Below are 20,892 nucleotides of genomic sequence, written 5' to 3' on the forward strand. Positions count from 1 at the left end.
ATTGTGCAGCGACACCTGCATAAATATGACCTTCATGGAAGAGTCATCAGAAGAAAACCTTTCCTGCATCCTCATCACAAAATTCAGCATCATACGTTTGCAAAGGAACATCTAAACAAGCCTGATGCATTTTGGAAACAAGTCCTGTGGTCAAATGAAGTTAAAATATAACATTTTGCCGCAATGAGCAAAGGTATGTTTAGAGAAAAAAAGGTGCAGAATTTCATGAAAAGAACACCTCTCCAACTGTTAAGCATGGGGGTGGATCGATTATGCTTTGGGCTTGTGTTGAAGCCAGTGACACTGGGAACTTTTCACTGGTAGAGGGAAGAATGAATTCAAAAATTCTGGAAGCAAACATCACACCGAGTGTAAAAAAGCTGAAGATGAAAAGAGGATGGCTTCTACAACAGGATAATAATCTTAAACACACCTCAAAATCCACAATGGACTACCTCAAGAGGTGCAAGCTGAAGATTTTGCCATGGCCCTCACAGTTCCCCAACCTAAACATCATCGAGAATCTGTGGATAGTCCTCAGAAGAGCAGTGCATGCGAGACGGCCCAAGAATCTCACAGAACTAGAAGCCTTTTGCAAGGAAGAATGGGCAAAAATCCCCCAAACAAGAATTGAAAGACTCTTAGCTAGCTACAGAAAGCGTTTACAAGCTGTGATACTTGCCAAAGGGGGTGTTACTAAGTACTTGACCATGCAGAGTGCCCAAACTTTTGCTTTGGCCCCTTTTCCTTTTTGTTATTTTGAAACTGTAAAAGATGGAATTAAAAAAGTAATCTTGCTTAAAATATTAAAGAAATGTGTCATCTTTAACTTTATGCCTTTTGGAAATCAGCTTATCTTTTACTCGCTTAGCTATTCACAGTAACAGAAATTTTGACTAGGGGTGCCCAAACTTTTGCATGCCACTGTATATAGAAAAAATTGCCAAACCCTTTCACGACCAAGAACATGATCTCACACATCACATGACCTGGCACGTAATGATGGTGATGAACCCACCTTTTCCTCTTCTCCTATCAGTCGAAACTGTTCTGCTGAACTTAGTAGTTAAACCACACAGGAGCTGGACTTGGTTGTCAGAGGCTATTTGAGATGCATGCCATTTAATATCCAGCAATGAATCACTTAGCCTTTGATCTGGTGTCCCATGTCATTGGGACTGAACAAGGGTGGCAGACGTAATTCCTTTAATAGTGGGAGATCTGTTAGGATCTTAACTGCAGCCCACTAAGTTCATGTTCAGCCTTTCTTGTAACAATGAATTTTAAACACTCCAGCTACCATGAACCCAGGGATTTACTATATACTATTCCTGTACTGATCACTAGTTCACAAACTCATGTTATTGTTGCCCCATACATAACAAGTTCAGGACCTAGACTCCTGTCCTTCTGAGAATAAACAAAGGCAGATATGGTATTTGGTCTCCAAATTGTATTTGGTAATCAAGCAGAAGAATTAAGTCAAGAAGAAGCAGACCATCTGGTGATGAGAGCCTCTGCACAGCATCGGAAAAAGCTGCAGTAAGTTGTAAACTTAGCAAGCTCTGTAATGGGCATTAGCCTCTGCAGCATCCAGGACGCCTTCAAAAGTCAATGCCTCAAAAGACAGCATTTACCATGAAGGACCCCCATCAGCCAGGACGTGCCCTCTTCTCACTGCTACCATCGAAGGGGTACAGGAGCCTGAAGACACACATTCGATGTTTCAAGAACAGCTTCTTCCCACTCACCATCAGATTTCTGATTGGACAATAAACTCATGAACACTTCCTCAGTACATTTTCCTCTCTTTTTTTTCGCTACTTCTTTCATGTGTATATAGAGTTATTGCAATTTATAGTTGTATTACTATGTATTGCAATGTACTGGTGTTGCAAAATATCAAATTTCATGACATATGCCGTTGATATTAAACCTAATTCTGATTCCGAAATCTTCCGGCTTTGAGGCTCTAAGTAGATTCATAGAGTTGTAAGTAAGACAAATAGGTCAACAGTTTGAAATAGCAATGGTTGACCTATGTGCCTGTGCTTCTGACTCTATGACTTTTCTTTTATTATAATATTGAATAAATATATCAACTGATGCCTTTCTTTGAGACTGCTGATTGTCCTGTTTTCCATCAAAATTATTCAAAGACATCTGCATTTACTGCACAGAAATTGAAAGATAAGAGAATTTAAGTTGTGCTCTCTGGGTTATTGTTGATGTTGGATAAAATATTCACGTCTAACCATAAGATCAAGTGATTTTTTTTTTCCCTTTCAGCTGATCTAAAGGTAATGAATTGAGAGGTTATTGAAAAATAGGCTCGTGCCCCTCCTTGAGTCAAAATCAGGCATGCCATCTATCCCTATTGAAATCAGAATATGTAAGGGAAAGATTAAATATTGCTTCTTTGGAGATTCACAGACAGTAATGAGAAAAGAAGAGGTTAGAAGAAGAAAAATGTTTATCAGCACCTGGCCTAATTTTCAAGATTATGAGGATTTATCGGGCTTATCAGAGTTAAAAAAATGTTTAAAACCCAAGTAGCTATAAAAATAGAAACTGAAGTTAACCATTCCAGCTTGCACTGTATTTCTAAATTTTCCATTTGATGATTTAAAGTTCACAACAGGAGGGATTAAGTTGTTCTATATATTAATAACATCCAGGAATTAAGGAGTTTCTAGGACAAGATACGAAGTGCTCTGGTTGATTTCATAAGAGCAAAGGACGAGGTTTAGTGATTAACATCAAATCCCTAAGGAGGTTAATAATAATTGCACCACTAAGTTAAAAGTATACATAAAGACAATAATGAAAATATCAATTAACTAAACAAACTGGGAATTGCATAAGTGACAATTATTGAACATCAAGTAAAATTTTGACCCAGTCAAGTAGATTTTAGCCTGTAAAATTTTACTAATTGTAAAACAAACCAGAGATATGATATGTCTACATGATTTGCATGTCATGTACTATTCCAGCACTGAGTTTGATGCAGTGTTGTAAACCTTTTGATTCATGCTAAAATTCCATGTATTCTAGCATGAATTACAATAAATTGAGTCAATGCTGAATTTTACTGAACACTGAAGCAACCTATAACCATACTTTGGATTTGGCAACCACAGTGACGTTAAGGATGGTGAGCTGTAGGACACCAAATGACCATTTTATAGCTCCAACTTATATAGCTCATGACTGTCAATGTCAGGCGTCCCCCACCTCATACAAAATCTGGCAAAATATGTTTTGAGGTGATGCTCCCAAAAGATGATCTTGAGGAACCAAAGGGGCCATGTTACTTTGGAACCACTCCTGCTTTTGCAAGCCCACAGAAATAATTGCAAATTTCCAATGTATAGACATGTTTGCCACTGCAGATATTCAAAATGTGTATGATGCACGATCTGACCAGCAACGAGGACGCACTTTAATCAGAATAAAGTAATAGAAATTGATGCCAACTTTGGAGTGAAGTGTGACAATAGATAATGATGCTTACGGTTTACGTTCTACAAAGGGAGGGGGTCGAAATTCATCAAAGTACAAGGAAAATTGTGTAAGGAAGAGCAAACTCAAATTATTACTTCAAAGTAAGCCTAGAAAGTGGGTCCAGAGGGCATAAGTGGAAATTAATAAAATGTAAATTTAGAAAAGATACTAAGACAGAATTCTTTATGCAATAAGTGATAAATGTTTGGAATAATCTAGCAGGCCAGGTAATAGAAGTATTGGGGCTATTTAAAATATAATTAGATGCGTGATAGGAAACTTAATGTAGCAGAGGAAGATGATTCAGTAGGATGAAAAGCACTTTCTTATTCCGAACTTAAGGCTCATATAACAGACTGACAGGACTCTTCTGTCTGTGTCTTTTTGTAATTCAAACATCAAGATCAGTGATTGAAACAATGATTACAACACTTAACTTTAACTCCACATACACAGTACAGATCTGATTTATAGGCTGATTTTAATGTGGACAATTTTGATAGGCAGGATTAACAAGAATATAATTATACTTCGTATGTTGCAAGACCCAATAGGTAGCGGTCACAATTGCTCTGTATGTCCTCGTAAATGTCCAGTTTATATGAAGAATGGCAGTAAGATAATCCTAATAATATCATTTATCTGAATACTTTTTAAAGGTATTAATGAGAGGCATATTAAGGGGTCATTTAAACTTTTGATGGTTGTTTAAAATGGGCATTATCAGTTTGGACATTCATTATACACCTTTAAAAGTTTCTTCACAACTTGTATACATTGCACTAAAATTGTTTTAATTAACTATTTTCTGTGCTTATTTCCAAGAAAATTGTCAAGTGATTTGCCTTGCATGCTGATGTCTGCTTGGCCAATTTGAAGACATTGTATGACAATGATCCTGTAGACATGCGTAGGCCGAGTGGATTCAGTTCACAGCATTCAAATTTTCTTCAGTTTATCCATTTGCATTTCCCAGAAGCAAATTATTTTAGTTAAACAAGTAAGTCAAAGTAAACTAGCTCCAGAGGGATTTGTTGGTATAATGAATTAACACACCATCATTTCTGTGCTGCAATACTGGCAAGCCTGCCGAGATGAAAGTTCTCTTACTCGCGCTCTCATTTTCTTTCTCTGTTGGCGACAGGGGTCCAGACAAACTACCCATGGGCAATTTCAACGGATGTTTATGAGGCCCCACTCGTAACCTCAAATTGTCTACAATTTGCCATTGACTCCAATTCTGGCTCACTGGATACTGGGTACAGGGATATACAGAGAGTGCTGGTAGAACAAAGCTGGGAAGCTTCGTTAACAATGTAACATCTGAAAGCTTTTTATATTCAGTGGTTTAAATATAAAACTTAATTTTTAACCTTCATATGAGTCTACCAGTTTACACAAGAATCTCACTTGGAATTGGACGATCATGGAATCAAAATCAAAGTAAAGGCTAAGGAGAGTAACACATGAGGAAGATGAGAGATCTCCGTGCTGGAGTTAGAGTAAATGAGGAGATGCTATTTTAGAGGCAGAGACAAGAACAAGAAGGGCATACAGGGCGAGAGGTCCCGGGTTCGAATCCAAATGACTCCTTGCACGAGTTCCACCCTTCCTGAGTTAAGCATCGAGCTAGCAACTCAGCCTCATAAAATAGACAAAACGCTAAAGAAACAGCATGTTTGCCGGCCGATGTGCCAAAATAGGCGCGGGGAGGAACTGGGATATGGACCATGTGCAGGCAGATGGGATTAGTTTAAATTGGTATCATGACCAGTGCAGACATGATAAGCCAAAGGGCTTGCTCCTGTTCTATACTGTTCAATGCTCTTTTCCCAAAGACAAGGAATAGTTATAATTTGCAATTCACTCTCTGTACGAATGATAGAAATAGGATTAGCTGGTGACTTCAAAGGGAATTAGATAGGCACTTTAAAATAGGATGATGTACAGGGCTGTAGCAGAGCAGCAGCAGAATAATTCTGATGGGGTTCTGGTGCTAGAAGCTCGCAGAGACTCAAAGGACTTAACACCTCACATCTGTACTGCAAAAGTTCATTGATGGTTCCATGACAAGCAAACACACTTACTAAGCAATACAAAGCCAATAGCACTGCATACTGTACATTGTTATTTTTATTTATTGATGCTGAGTTGGCTTGCAGTTATTGCACATCTCTCGTTACCTTTGGGGAGGAGTTAGAGCTGTGGCTTATTGGAAATTTTTCTCACCCTTAAGTTAGGAAATTTATGGATACTAAAAGAGGGATTCTTGCCTCATGCCTGCATGCAATTCAAAGAGACTGCTGCACTTTAGAAGTTATGGGTGTGAGGTGATGAGTTTTTTGGGTAGGCTATGAAGGCTATAGCAGAAAGATGAAACTAGAGCCCTCAGAATGAAACTCTCGGTAATAGAGCCCTTGGTATTAAGCAAAATAAAACATTAACATAAAAGTCCAGTAAATCCTGAAGCATAGAGCGATAAAGAGGCTGAGACACAATGGATTTCTTTCCTGTGGCCCTAGATATAAGAGCAGGGAGATTATGAAACTTTATGGACCTTTATAAAACTTCTGTTGCACCACAACTAGAGTACCTTGTCCACTTTTGCTAACTTCGCTCTGAGAAGGAGATGAGTGCACTGCAGGAAGTGCAGATGAAATTAACTAGGCTGTTGCCTCAGATGGTAAATTTCAGTTATTATCAGATACCGGATAGGATGGGTTTGTTTTCTATTGAGCATAGGAGAATGAGTGGGACCTGATCAAGGTGCTCACAACTGCAAGGGTAGAAGTTGAGAAACTTTCCCTCATCACAGAGAAGGCTGAAACCTGTGGGTAAGGGATAGAAAGTGTCTCCTTTACAGATCTTAAAGATATCCTTTATCTGAAGAGGAATAATTTCAACCAGGGGATGTTGGAAACTAGAAGTTATTCAAAATGCAAAGTAAATATATTATCAAAGTACATACATATACGTCACCATATATAACCCTGAGATTCATTTTCTTGTGGGCATACTCAAAATATCCAATAACCATAATAGAATCAATGAAAGCCCTCAACAACAGGGCAGACAACCAATGTGCAAAAGACAAAAGAACTGTGCAAATGAAAAAAGAAATTTTAAAAAAGAAATAATAATAATAATACAACCAATGGATAAATATGAAACATATAATTATTTTGGATATCAAAAAGCAAAGAAAATAAATCATACTGCAATAGAGTGAAAATTATTGACATAATTTACCTCAAGGCTTAAGAAAATCTGCCAAACAGAACAATAGTAATAATATAACCAATACAATAAACATTTTCATTACCTTTTGGCATAATATTCATCCGAAACCAACCTGGAAAAATTACAAAGAAAAATAAGAAATGAAATAACCAATTTTAGAAAACACTATGTACACTCAAAGATGCTTAGATTAACACTACCTAGAAGAGAATGAGAATCAGGAATAATAGACATACATTTTACAACAACAGACAGATAAAACTTCTAAGGATATACTGTATTTTCATCAGCAAAAACAAGACTCAGCACTCCATGCAAGCAAATGCAATTCTGATAAAAAGCACACACCACTCGTTAAATGAAAGCACAACCCAGAAAAATGAAGACATTATCACTATAGAAGAAAAAGTTAACGAGTGGAAAAGCATGGCCCTCCGTGGAAGGTATCCCCACAATCTGAGCAAACTCAATGTCAACAAGGAAGTGTTGAACACCTGGCTCAGAGTTGGAGTCCTCTCCTCAGAAACAGAGGGTTCCTTGCGGCAGTACAGGACCAGGTGGTTGACACAACAAATGATCAAAAATACAAAATAAAAGACCAACAAATTCAAGACAATAAATGCAGAAAATGTCAAGAGAAATCAGAAACAATCCAACACATTTTAGGATCCTGCAGCAGTTTAACTCAAACTGATTACATACACAAGCACAATCAAGAGGCAAGTATCATTTACCAAAATCTTGCTTTAAAATACAAACTCATAATAGACACCACACCTTACTATAAATACAAGCCTGATCCAGTTTTAGTGTCAGAGTCCGACAAATTATACAGTGGCCATCACAGAGATGTGGCTAAAGAATGCATGTCGCTGGGAGCTGAACGTCCAAGGATACACGGTGTATCGGAAGGATAGGAAGGTAGGCAGAGGGGGAGGCATGGCTTTATTGGTAAGAATTGATATTAAATCATTAGAAAGAAGTGATATAGAATCGGAAGGTGCAGAATCTTTATGCGTTGAGCTAAGAAATCGTAGGGGTAAAAGGACCCTGATGGCAGTTATTTATAGACCTCCAAACAACTACAGTGATATGGACTACAAATTACAACAGGAAATAGAAAAGGCTTGACAGAAGGGCAGTGTTATGATAACTGTGGGGGATTTTAACATGCGAGTGGATTGGGAAAATTAGGTCGGCACTGGATCTTGAGAGAGAATTTGTAGAATGTCTGCGAGATGGATTTTTAGAACAGCTTGTTGTTGAGCCCACTAGGGGATCAGCTGTACTGGATTGGGTATTGTGTAATGAACTGGAGGTGATTAGAGGGATTGAGGTGAAGGAACTCTTAGGAGGCAGTGATCATAACATGATTGAGTTCACTGTGAAATTTGAAAAAGAAAAGCCGAAATTTGATGTGTTGGTATTTCAGTGGAGTAAAGGAAATTACAGTGGAGTGAGAGAGGAGCTGGCCAAAGTTAACTGGAAAGGGACACTGGCGGGAAGGACGGCAGAGCAGCAGTGGCTGGAGTTTATGCGAGAAGTGAGGAAGGTGCAAGACAGGTATATTCCAAAAAAGAAGAAATTTTCGAATGGAAAAAGGATGCAACCGTGGCTGACAAGAGAAGTCAAAGCCAAAGTTAAAGCAAAGGAGAGGGCATACAAGGAAGCAAAAATTAGTGGGAAGACAGAGGATTAGGAAGTTTTTAAAAGCTTACAAAAGGAAACTAAGAAGGTCATTAAGAGGGAAAAGATTAACTATGAAAGGAAGCTAGCAAATAATATCAAAGAGGATACTAAAATCTTTTACAAGTATATAAAGAGTAAAAGACAGGTGAGAGTAGATACAGTATAGGACCAATAGAAAATGATGCTGGAGAAATTGTAATGGGAGATAAGGAGATGGCGGAGGAACTGAACGAGTATTTTGCATCAGTCTTCACTGAGGAAGACATCAGCAGTATACCGGATACTCAAGGGTGGCAGGGAAGAGAAGTGTGCGCAGTCACAATTATGACAGAGAAAGTACTCAGGAAGCTGAATAGTCTAAAGGTAGATAAATCTCCCAGACCAGATGGAATGCACCCTCGTGTTCTGAAGGAAGTAGCTGTGGAGATCGCGGAGGCATTAGTGATGATCTTTCAAAAGCCGATAGATTCTGGCATGGTTCCGGAGGACTGGAAGATTGCAAATGTCACTCCGCTATTTAAGAAGGTGGCAAAGAAGCAAAAAGGAAATTATAGACCTGTTAGCTTGACATCGGTGGTTGGGAAGTTGTTGGAGTCGATTGTCAAGGATGAGGTTACAGAGTACCTGGAGGCATATGACAAGGTAGGCAGAACTCAGCATGGATTCTTTAAAGGAAAATCCTGCCTGACAAACCTATTACAATTTTTTGAGCAAATTACAAGTAGGCTAGGCAAGGGAGATGCAGTGGATGTTGTAAATTTGAATTTTCAGAAGGCCTTTGACAAGGTGTCACACATGAGGCTACTTAACAAGATAAGAGCCCATGGAATTACGGGAAAGTTACATACGTGGATAGAGCATTGGCTGATTGGCAGGAAACAGACAGTGGGAATAAAGGGATCCCATTCTGGCTGGCTGCCAGTTACCAGTGGTGTTCCACAGGGGTCCGTGTTGGGGCCGCTTCTTTTTACATTGTACATCAACGATTTGGATTATGGAATAGATGGCTTTGTGGCTAAGTTTGCTGACGATACGAAGATAGGTGGAGGGGCTGGTAGTGCTGAGGAAATGGAGAGTCTGCAGAGAGACTTGGATAGATTGGAAGGATAGACAAAGAAGTGGCAAATGAAATACAGTGTTGGAAAGTGTATGGTTATGCACTTTGGCAGAAGAAATAAACAGGCAGACTATTATTTAAATGGGGAGAGAATTCAAAGTTCTGAGATGCAACGGGACTTGGGAGTCATCATACAGGATACCCTTAAGATTAACCTCCAGGTTGAGTCGGTGGTGAAGAAGGCGAATGCAATGTTGGCATTCATTTCTAGAGGAATAGAGTATAGGAGCAGGGATGTGATGTTGAGGCTCTATAAGGTGCTGGTGAGACCTCACTTGAAGTACTGTGAGCAGTTTTGGTCTCCTTATTTAATAAAGGATGTGCTGACGTTGGAGAGAGTACAGAGAAGACTCACTAGAATGATTCGGGGAATGAGAGGGTTAACATATGAGGAACGTTTGTCCGCTCTTGGACTGTATTCCTTGGAGTTTAGAAGAATGAGGGGGGACCTCATAGAAACATTTTGAATGTTGAAAGGCATGGACAGAGTGGATGTGGCAAAGTTGTTTCCCATGATGGGGGAGTCTAGTACGAGAGGGCATGACTTAAGGATTGAAGGGCACCCATTCAGAACAGAAATGCGAAGGAATTTTTTTAGCCAGAGGTTGGTGACTCTATGGAATTTGTTGCCACGGGCAGCAGTGGAGGCCACGTCATTGAGTGTATTTAAGGCAGAGATTGATGGGTATCTGAGTAGCCAGGGCATCAAAGGTTATGGTGAGAAGGCGGGGGAGTGGGACTAAATGGAAGAATGGATCAGCTCATGATAAGATGGCGGAGCAGACTCGATGGGCTGAACGGCCGACTTCTGCTCCTTTGTCTTATTATCTTATGGTCTAAATTATAGGATAACTGATCCATTATTACAGATAGGACAATCCATAATAAATGACCCAATATATTATTACAGAATAAACAAGCAAGAAAATGGAAAATGATGTTGAAGAAGTAGTAATGGGGGACAAAGAAATGGCAGATGAACTTAATGGTTACTTTGCATCTGTCTTCACTGTGGAAGACATTAGCAGTGTGCCAGAGGTCCGTGAGTGTCAAGGAGCAGGAATGAGTGCCATTGCTATTACAAAGGAAAAAAGTACTAGGCAAGCTCAAAGGTCTTAAGGTGAATAAGTCACACAGACCAGATGCACAACATCCCAGAGTCCTGAGAGAGGTTACTGAAGAGATCACGGATGCATCGGTCATGATCTTTCAAAAATCACTTTATTCTGGCATAGTCCTGGAGGACTGGAAGATTGCAAATGTCACTCCACTTTTTAAGAAGGGAGGAAGGCAAAAGAAAAGAAATTAGAGGCCAGTTAGCCTAACCTCTGTGGTTGGGAAAGTGTTGAAATCTATTATTAAAGATGAAGTTTCACGTTACTTGGAGACTAATGATAAAATAAGTCAAAGTCAGCATGGTTTCTATCAAGGGAACTCTTGCCTGACAAATCTGTTAGAGTTCTTTGAGGAAGTAACAAGAAGAGTGGACAAAGGGGAGGCATTGGATGTTATTACTTGGATTTTCAGAAGGCATTTGATAAGGTGCCACACATAAGGCTCCTTAACAAGATGAAATCCTATGGTGTCACAAGAAAGATGCTGACATAAATAGAGGAATAGTTGACAGGCAGAAGGCAGTGAGTGGGAATAAAAGGGGCCCTTTCTGGTTGGTTGCCGGTAACTAGTGGTGTTCCTCAGGGGTCAGTATTGGGACTGCTATTTTTCACATTGTTTGTTAATGATTTGATTATTGATGCTTTATACGAAGATAGATGGAGGGGTGGGTAGTGCTGAGGGTGCAAGCGATTGCAGCAGGACTTAGGCAAATTGGAAGAATGCGCAAAAAAGTGGCAGATGGAATACAGGTTTGGGAAATGTATGATAATGCATTTTGGTAAAAGGAACAATAGTGCAGACTTTTATCTAAGTTGGGAGAAAATTCAAACATTAGAGGTGCAGAGGGACTTGGGAATCCTCGTGCAAGACTCCCAGAAGGTTACCTTCCAGGCTGAGTCTGTGGTAAAGAAGGCAAATGCAATGTTGGCATTTATTTCATGGAGAATAGAATATAACATCAAGGAGATAATACTGAGCCTTTATAAGCCACTAGTCAGGCCACACGGAGTATTTTCAACAGTTTTAGGCCCCATATTTCCGAAAGGATGTGTTACCATTGGAAAGAGTCCAGCGGAGTTTCACGAGGATGATTCCAGGAATGAAGGGGTTAACATATGAGCATTTGGCAGCTTTGGGCCTGTACTCACTGGAATTTAGAAGGAATGTCATTAAAACCTACCGAATGTTGAATGGACTAGATAGGGTGGGTGTGAAGAGGATGTTTCCTGTGGTGGGGGTATCCAGAACTATAGGGCACAGCCTCAAAATTGAGGGGCAACCTTTTGGAACAGAGGTAAAGAGGAATTGTTTTAGCCAGAGAGTAGTGAATCTGTGGAATGCTCTACCACGGTCTGCAGTGGAAGCCAAGTCCATGCATATATTTAAAGCGGGTTACATATAATTCTCCGTAACTTCCGCCACCTCTAACGGGATCCCACCACTAAGCACATCCTTCCCTCCCCCCCTCTCTGCTTTCCGCAGGGATCGCTCCCTACGCAACTCCCTTATCCATTCGTCCCCCCCGCATCCCTCCCCACCAATCTCCCTCCTAGCACTTATCCTTGGAAGTGGAACAAGTACTACACATGCCCTTATGCTTCCTCCCTCACTACCACAGACACCCCACCCCGAAAAAACTGATTTCAGGGAGGTAGCATCATCAATTTGTGGGAGACTCCCGGGAGAGGTGGGATATCTGCAATAGAGTAGCTCCTTAGCAGCCAGCCAGCTAGTTTAAGTAACGTTAGCTATGCTAATGAACGAATGACACCTGTTAAACTTACCTCAACATGTCTTTTACGGTCTTAACCCACCATGGGCAATAGAAAAGTCACTGTTGCAAACAGTGCAGCGAGCAACACTGTCATTATTTTTGACCCCTATTAGACAGGGGTACACTTTAGTGTAGTCTGGGGTGACATACATTTTATATTTTCTTTTTTTTTGGAACACTCTGCCATGGCGCTCTCTCACGCTCACGCTATCTCTCTCTCTCTCTCTCGTGGTTGCTCCCGCACTCTCGCTTGCTTTCTCTCTTGCGCTCTCTCGCTCTCTCTCTCACGTTCTCTCTCGCTCGCTCGCGCGCTCTCGCTTGCTTTCTCGCGCTCTCGCTTTCTCTCTCGCACTCTCGCTTGCTTTCTCTCTCCCTCTCACTTGCTCGCTCTCTCGCTTTCTCTCGCTCGCTCGCTCTCAAAAAATTGATTTCTGTGATATTGTATATAATTTGCGGGCATCAGGGAGCCACTGTTCAAATGCGGGAGACTCCCGGAACTTCCGGGAGAGGTGGGATGTCTGCTACCATTCAGTTAACTGCTGCATTCACCAGCAAATTTTATGTGTGTTGCTTGAAATTCCAGCGTCTGCAGATTTCCTCGTGTTAATCGTTTCTTGATCGATCAAGGCATCAAAGGATATGGCAAGAAGGCAGGTGTATGGGGTTGAATGGGATCTGGGATCAGCCATTATAGAATGGCAGAACAGACTCGATGGGCTGAATGGCCTAATTCTGTTCCTATGTCTTATGGTCTAAGAATAACACAAACATCATACAGAAATCAATAAGTGAAAAGATACTAGAAATATGCTTAATTAAAAGAGGGAATTGAAAGACTATGGAACATAAATAGGGTATTCATTGTTGCAATCATAATATCTGCAAATGGTATCATCCCAAGTCACTACACAATGGCATTAAAGAATTAGGCCTACACAGCAATATTTATGTAAATCTTCAAAAAGCTGTAATACTAAACACCATTAGAATAGACCAAAAGTTCCTAGCAATTGAGTGTGCTTGGTTGTGCCCTACTTCAGGTTTTACCAGCTTGAACTGAGAAAAAAATAAAATTAATCATAAAAGAAATAAAGAAATAAGCAATAAATATTGAGAGTGTAAGATGAAGAGTCCTTGAAAGTGAGTCCATAGATTGTGGGAATACTTCAGTAATGGGGCAAGTGAAGTTGAGTGACATTATCCCTTCTGATCCAGGAACCTGATGGTTGAAGGGGTAGTAACTGTTCCAGAACTTGGTGTTGTGAGTCCTGAGGCTTCCATACCTCCTTCCTGATGACAACAGCAAGTGGCTTGTTTCCCTTTGTAAGAGATGATTGGATTCAAGCCCTGACACAGCTGTCGATCATCCTTCAAGTATAGTCTGGAATTACCACTTCACCAGTGAGTTGGCTTTCCGGAGATCATACCTGGACCGTTTGTAACTTTTTTGGTGGCCAACCTTGAATGCCTCTGATCTCGCCCTCAGCATGGTTCATCCAGGGTTTCTGGTTGGGGAAGATTTTGTCGGGACACACTCATCTAGATTTATAGAGTCTGCGTTTATTAAGTCTGTGACAACCATACTGTATTCATTCAGATCCACAGAGGAGTGGCTCAGTCCATCGATTCAAGGCAATCCTGTAGCCACTCCTCTGCCTCCCGCAACCATCCCTATGTTGTCCTAATTGCTGGAGCCTTGCTCTGTAGCCTCTGCCTGTCTGCAGGGAGGAGAAGGACAGCCAAGTGATCAGATTTCCCAAAGTGCGGTCTGGGCATGGAACAGTAGGCATTCCTTAACTTATTGTGGCAGTGATCTAGTATGTTGGGATCTCTGATGCTACAGCTTATATGCTGATGGTAATTGGGCAGGGATTTCTTCAACCAAGCTTACTCGATATACGGGACTGTGATTTGAAATGTGTCAGGATGAACTGATTCAAGTTTGGAGATGGCATCATGCAGTGTCTCAAGTGTCTGATTATGATCAGCCGATGGTGGTATGTAAACTGCAGTCAGGATTATGGAGCAGAACCCTCTTGGTAGGTAGAATAGTCATCATTTGATCATTAGGCTTGTTCAAGGTCGGGGGAGCATGAAAAAAACCATTACATCAGAGCACCGTAGTGAGTGAGGGGAGTGGTAAAGGCAGAGACTTTCACAACATTGTTGAGGTACCTAGACAAGCTTGGTGGGACCAGAATCAAGTCCAAGAGCTAATAAGTAGGATTGCTATGAATGGATTCTTGATGGTCAAGATCATGGTGGGCCCAAGAACCTGTCTCCATACTGTATGACTATGACTTCATGTACTGGTTATCAAACATCTTCACTTCTAGGCTGATCTGAAAAATCCATGGAACCATGTCTAAGAAGAACAAGGAAGTTAATCCCTTGTTAATGTCTATTATTTAACACAGCAAAGTAGATTATCAGGCTATTATCATTTGTGGGAGCTTCGAGTATGTCTGCACATTTCCTTCATTGCAACAGTGAATATGCCTGAGAAATACTTCACTGACATACTGAGGAGAGGAGAGGTCATGAACGGTGCTCGAAAAATTCAGATGCTTATTTTCTTGCTTTGTACTTGAATGATAATAACATATGAGGCAGCACGGTAGCATAGTGGTTAACATAGCACTTTACCTTGCTACCCAGATTCAGTACCCACCACTGTCTGTGAGGAGTTCAGACTTTCTCCCATGATCACATGTGTTTCCTCCAGGTGCTCCGGTTTCCCGACACTTCCCAAAGACCAACGGGTAAGTAAGATAATTGGTCACGTGTGTAAAATGGCACCATGGGCTCTTTGGGCTGGAAGGGCCTGTTACCATCCTGTATAAGACCATAAGATATAGAAGCAGAATTAGGGCATTCGGCCCATCAAGTCTGCTCCAGCATTTTATTATGGCTGATCCATTTTCCCTCTTAGCCCCAGTCTCCTGCCTTCTCCCCATATCCCTTCATGCCCTGACCAATCAAGAATCCAAACACTTCTTCTTAAATATACATAAAGACTTGGCCTCCACAGCTGCCTGTGGCAATGAATTCCACAGATCCGCCACCCTCTGGCTAAAGAAATTCCTCCTCATCTCTGTTCCAGAAGAACGCCCCTCTATTCTCCTCACATCAAGGCCTTTCACCATTCAATAGATGTAAATGAGGACACCCCTCATTCTTCTGAATTCTAGTGAATACAGGCACAGAGCCATTGAATGCTCTTCATATGACAAGCAATTCAATCCTGGATTCATTTTCATGAATTTCCTTTGAACCCTCTCCATTTTCAGCACATCCTTTCTAAAGGAAGAGGCCCAAAACTGCTCACAATACTCCAACTGAGGCTTCACATTACATTCTTGTTTTTAGATATCTATAAATAAAAATTAAAATAAAACAATAAATTATCAAAAAAATAATTTGTTCTTGTTTAGCATAAATCTGCATTGCAGGGCCGTAATGAAACTCATTTTGGATTGTCCAGTCAGACTGTACTCAAAGACAAGAATTTTGAGCTGAATGTTCTCCTTTTGGCTCCTTTACTGTGAAGTCCACTGTTTCTTTCATCTGTTGATTCGTCCTTTAACAAAGAATAATTCAGTACTTTTTTATAGAGGTGAATTTAGGTAAACAAGTTTTGTTCATGGCAAATAACTCGTATTAGAAATAATGTCTTACCAGTGTTAGTGGACAGATTATTCTTACAATCAGTGGCCGCTTTATTAGGTACACATGTACACCTCCTCATTAATGCAAACATCTGATCAGCCAATCATGTGGCAGCTACTCAGTGCAGAAAAGCATGCAGGAATAGTCAAGATATTCAATTGCTGTTCAGAATAAACATTAAAATGGGGGAAAAATGTAATCTAAGTGACTTTGACTGTGGAATGATTATTGGTGCCAGACTGGGTGGTTTAAGTATCTCAGAAACTGCTGACCTATTGGGACTTTCATGCACAGCAGACTCTAGAGATTAAAGAGACTGATGCGAGAAACAAAAAGACATTCAGTGAGTGGTTGTTCTGTGGGTGAAAACACCTCATTAATGAGAGAGGCCAGAGGAGAATGCCCAGACTGGTTAAAGCTGACAGAAAGTAACAGTAATGCAAATAACCACGCACGTGCAGAAGAGCACCTTTGAATGCACGACACATCGAGACTTGAAGCGGATGGGCTCCAGCATGCAGAAGACCACGAACATACACTCAGTGGCCATTCTATTAGGTAAAGGGTGTATCTAATAAAGTGGACACCGTGTAATTACAGCATTCTGTTGTTTGCTGTTTAAATTGCAGCAATGGTGCATTATTTAATACCATTGATAAATCTGCAGACAGCGGAACAATATATAAACATCCGCAATTGTTTATCTGTTAATGTCACCAGCAGTAAGTGCTTTTGTTAAGTGATTCAGCTATTTTGTTTTAATGATGATGTGTGAATTCAATGATGGAAATATTTGGAAGATGGACAAAAGAGAGCAGGATCAGGAAAACTAATTAACTGCAATTTGAACACACAACTAATGAAAGCCAAGTGTGTAAAGTCTTTAGAAACTACATTTATTGGTCCCCAGTCTCCTAATATAATTTGGCAAACTCTCAACTGAATGTGGTTTTCCATAAATGAGCAGCGAGTATCATTGGCCAAGAAACTACTGCAAGATCTTTTTTAGTAGATTGACCCAAAACTTGATTTCTGTGGATATATCATCCATTGAGTGCGGGGTATTCCAGTGCTCTGGAATGCTTTTACATTTAAAGTCATCTGCTCTGTGGCCTAGAATGACACAGTCACCACAGTTGACAGAATAATCCTAACAGCTTGTGCAGTTCATTTCTAATTCATGTGGTTCAAAACTTAATCGCAACTTATAAGCAACTCCGCTCCATCCACAAAATGTGGTATTTCCCCATGGCTTACCATGCTAATTCCAATCCCCATTCCCATTCCGACATGTCTGTCCATGGTCTCCTTTTCTGCCGTGGTGAGGTCACTCTCAGGTTGGAGGAGTAGCACCTCATATTCTGCCAAGGTAGCCTCGACATCGATTTCACCTTCTGATATCTTTTCCCTTCACTCTTCCCACTCCTTCCATTCCTGACTCAGGCCACTTACCTATCTCCTCCAATTGTTTATCACCTTCCTTTGGTGGCCCTCCTCTTTCCCTTTCTCACATGGTTAACTCTCATCTCCTCCAAGATTCCATCTTCTCCAGCCCTTTGACTTTCCCAGCTTCTTACTTCTTCCCCTCCTCCACACACCTGGTTCCACTTAGCACCTTTTAATTTGTTCTTGTTTCCTTTCCCCACCTTCATATTTTGGCATCTTCCCCACTTCCTTTCCAGTGTTGATGAACAGTCTTGACCTGAAACATCAGGGGTTGAAGCTAAACTGGGAATTTCTATAGAGAGCAGTCTAACTGGCAGCAGCACCCTCTGGTACGGGGATGGGGGTGGGGGGCTACTGCACAGGATCAAAAGATGCTGCAGAAAGTTGTGAACTCAGAGAGCTCCATCATGGGCACTAGCCTCCATAGCATCCAGGACATCTTCAAGGAGCAGTGCCTCATAAAGATGGCATCCATCACCAACGATCGCCATCACCCTGGACATGCATTGTTCTCATTGCTACAATCAAGAAGAAGGCGCAGGAGCCTTCTGCCAAATAACACACACAATGCCTATAAAAAGTATTCACCCCTCTTGGAAGTTTTCTTGTTTTATTGTTTTACAACATTGATCACAGTGGATTTAATTTGGCCTTTTTTTGACTCTGATCAAGAGAAAATAACTCCTTTGTGTCAAAGTGATCTCTACAAAGTGATAAAAATTAATACAAATATAAAATACATGTTGGAGTCCAGACCTCAATGCAATTGAGAATTTGTGGCTGGACTTGAAAAGGGCTGTTCACTCATGACCCCCATGAAATCTCAGAACTTAAGCAGTTTTGTAAAGAAAAAAGGGGGGAAATTGCAGTGTCCAGATGTGTAAAGCTGATAGGGACCTATCCACTCAGACTCAAGGCTCTAATTGCTGCCAAAGGTACATCTACTGACTTGATGGGGATGAATACTATGCAATCAATTATTTTGTGTTTTATATTTGTAAATAATTTAGACCACTTTACAGAGATCTGTTCTCACCTTAACATGAAAGAGTCTTATTCTGTTGGTCAGTGTCAAACAAGCCAAATTAAATCCATTGTGATGCAATGTTCCTCGGGGTCAATATCACAAATGACCTGACTTGGTCCAGCCAAGCAGAGTTCACTGCCAAGAAGGCCCACCAGCACCGTTATTTCTTGAGAAAACTAAAGAAATTTGGCCTGTCCCCTAAAACCCTCACGCATTTTTATAGATGCACTGTAGAAAGCATTCTTCTAGGGTGCATCACAACCTGGTATGGAAGTTGTCCTGTCCAAGACCAGAAGAAGCTGCAGAAGATCGTGAACACGGCGCAGCACATCACACAAACCAATCTTCCGTCCTTGGACTCAGTTTACACCGCACGCTGTCGGAGCAGTGCTGCCAGGATAATCAAGGGCACGACCCACCCAGCCAACACACTTCTCGTCCCTCTTCCCTCCGGGAGAAGGCTCAGGAGCTTGAAGACCCGTACAGCCAGATTTGAGAACAGCTTCTTTCCAACTGTGATAAGACTGCTGAACGGATCCTGACTCGGAGCTGGGCTGTACCTGCCAAATATCCGGACCTACTGCTCGTTTTTTTTTTTGCCCTACCTTACTTTCCATTTTTCTATTTTCTATTTATGATTTATAATTTAAATTTTTAATATTTACTAATTTTTACTATTTTTAATATTTAATATTTGTAATCCAGGGAGCGGGAAGCACAGAATCAAATATCGCTATGATGATTGTACGTTCTAGTATCAATTGTTTGGGCGACAATTAAGTATAAAGTATGTTGTAAAACAATACAATATGAAAACTTCCAAGTGGGGAGGGTGCTTTTTATAGGCACTGTAATTCACAGTTTTTATTATTTGTCGGTGATACTAAACCTGATTCTGATTCCAATTTCCATATATGTTGCCTGACCTACTGAGTTCTTCCAACATTTTGTGTGTATTGCTCTGGTTTTCCAGCATCCACAGAATCTCTTGTGTAGACGAAGCTTTTAATTGCATTCCAATAAGTAACTACATCTTCTTCTGGTGTTGCTTGTTTATTATTTAGTTTGTGCAGTACATAATAATCTTTTGTGGAGTGAGTTCTTTCACCACACCACCAGCTGAATAATCTCCTGTCAATAAAATAGGCTTTTCCCCTTTTTTGTGTGACTGTGGGGATCACAAGAAATTGGCCAAGATTTTACAACATCTATCAACAGTTTCCTTTGTAACTGCTGACTGCCCCATAACTGCATAATCATAAGTGGTTTAAAAGATTTCCACAAGAATACACAAATCCTAAAATTGCTGATAGGAGCTTACTAGTTTTTTTCATCATGTTTCAAATTCAATATTGGAGTGACATCGTAGGCATTTCGTCCTTCACGTGTACAGCTAACTCACCCGGCAGTGTTTCACCTTGAACTTTAATAGTTCGAAGGGTTGTAAATGGAAATATTGGTTAACTTAGATTCTTTGAAAAATCTTTCCATGTATTAAAATGTGCAAAGATTTTTAAAATTCATTTTATTTTAATTTTTGCTACTAGTAGCTCTTGAGTGTTGGGCCTGTAGTCGTTAGTTTAGAAGAATGAGAGACGAGCCCTGTAGAACCTATTAAATATTGAAAGGCCTAGAAAGAGTGGACATGGAGAGGATGTTTTCTGTTGTGGGGGAGCCTAGGACGAGAGGATACAACGTCAGAATACAAGGACTTTCATTTGTAACAAAAAAGAAGAGGATTTTCTTCAGCCCTAGAATGCTGAATCTGTAGAATTCATTGACAAAGATGGTTGTGGAGGCCAAGTCATTGGAAATATTTTAAACGGAGGTTAATATGTCCTTGTTTAGTAAGGGTGTTAAAGGTTATGGGAAGAAGGCAGAAAAAAAGAATTGAGAGGGAAAGAAAATCAGCCATGATGAAATGGCAGAGCAAACTCAATGTGTTGACTAGCCTATTTCTGCTCCTTTGTCTTATGGTCTTGATCCAACTTGGTTTGAGTGATGCACTATGCTGGACACTGAGGTGCGGGGACCTGTCTGGCAATCTATCAGATACTGCACTGGTGTATTGCTTAAGGTTGAAACATGAGTGACATTGGTGGTATTTAAGAAAATGTGTTGATTTGATAACAATTAATGCATACTTCTGAAATTAAAAACAAATCAGTTGATTAGTCCAGACTGAAACTGAATACTTTGCGTTAGTGACATCCATTAAGTCTCTCTAGAGCTGATAATTCAGTATTGCTGTGGTTCCTTTGGTTTTAATTATTTTTGAAGCTACTGCTTTAAGTTAAAACTAAAAAA

General features: G+C 40.4%; 1 protein-coding gene across 4 annotated transcripts in view; it reads left to right on the forward strand.

Moving 5' to 3' along the window:
• Positions 1 to 20,892, forward strand: part of LOC140197572 (teneurin-3-like) — a 2,811,066-nt gene that overhangs the window by 1,589,969 nt on the left and 1,200,205 nt on the right. The window lies entirely within an intron of this gene.

The sequence above is a fragment of the Mobula birostris genome, chromosome 5 (assembly GCF_030028105.1).
Source record: "Mobula birostris isolate sMobBir1 chromosome 5, sMobBir1.hap1, whole genome shotgun sequence".
NCBI lineage: Eukaryota > Metazoa > Chordata > Chondrichthyes > Myliobatiformes > Myliobatidae > Mobula > Mobula birostris.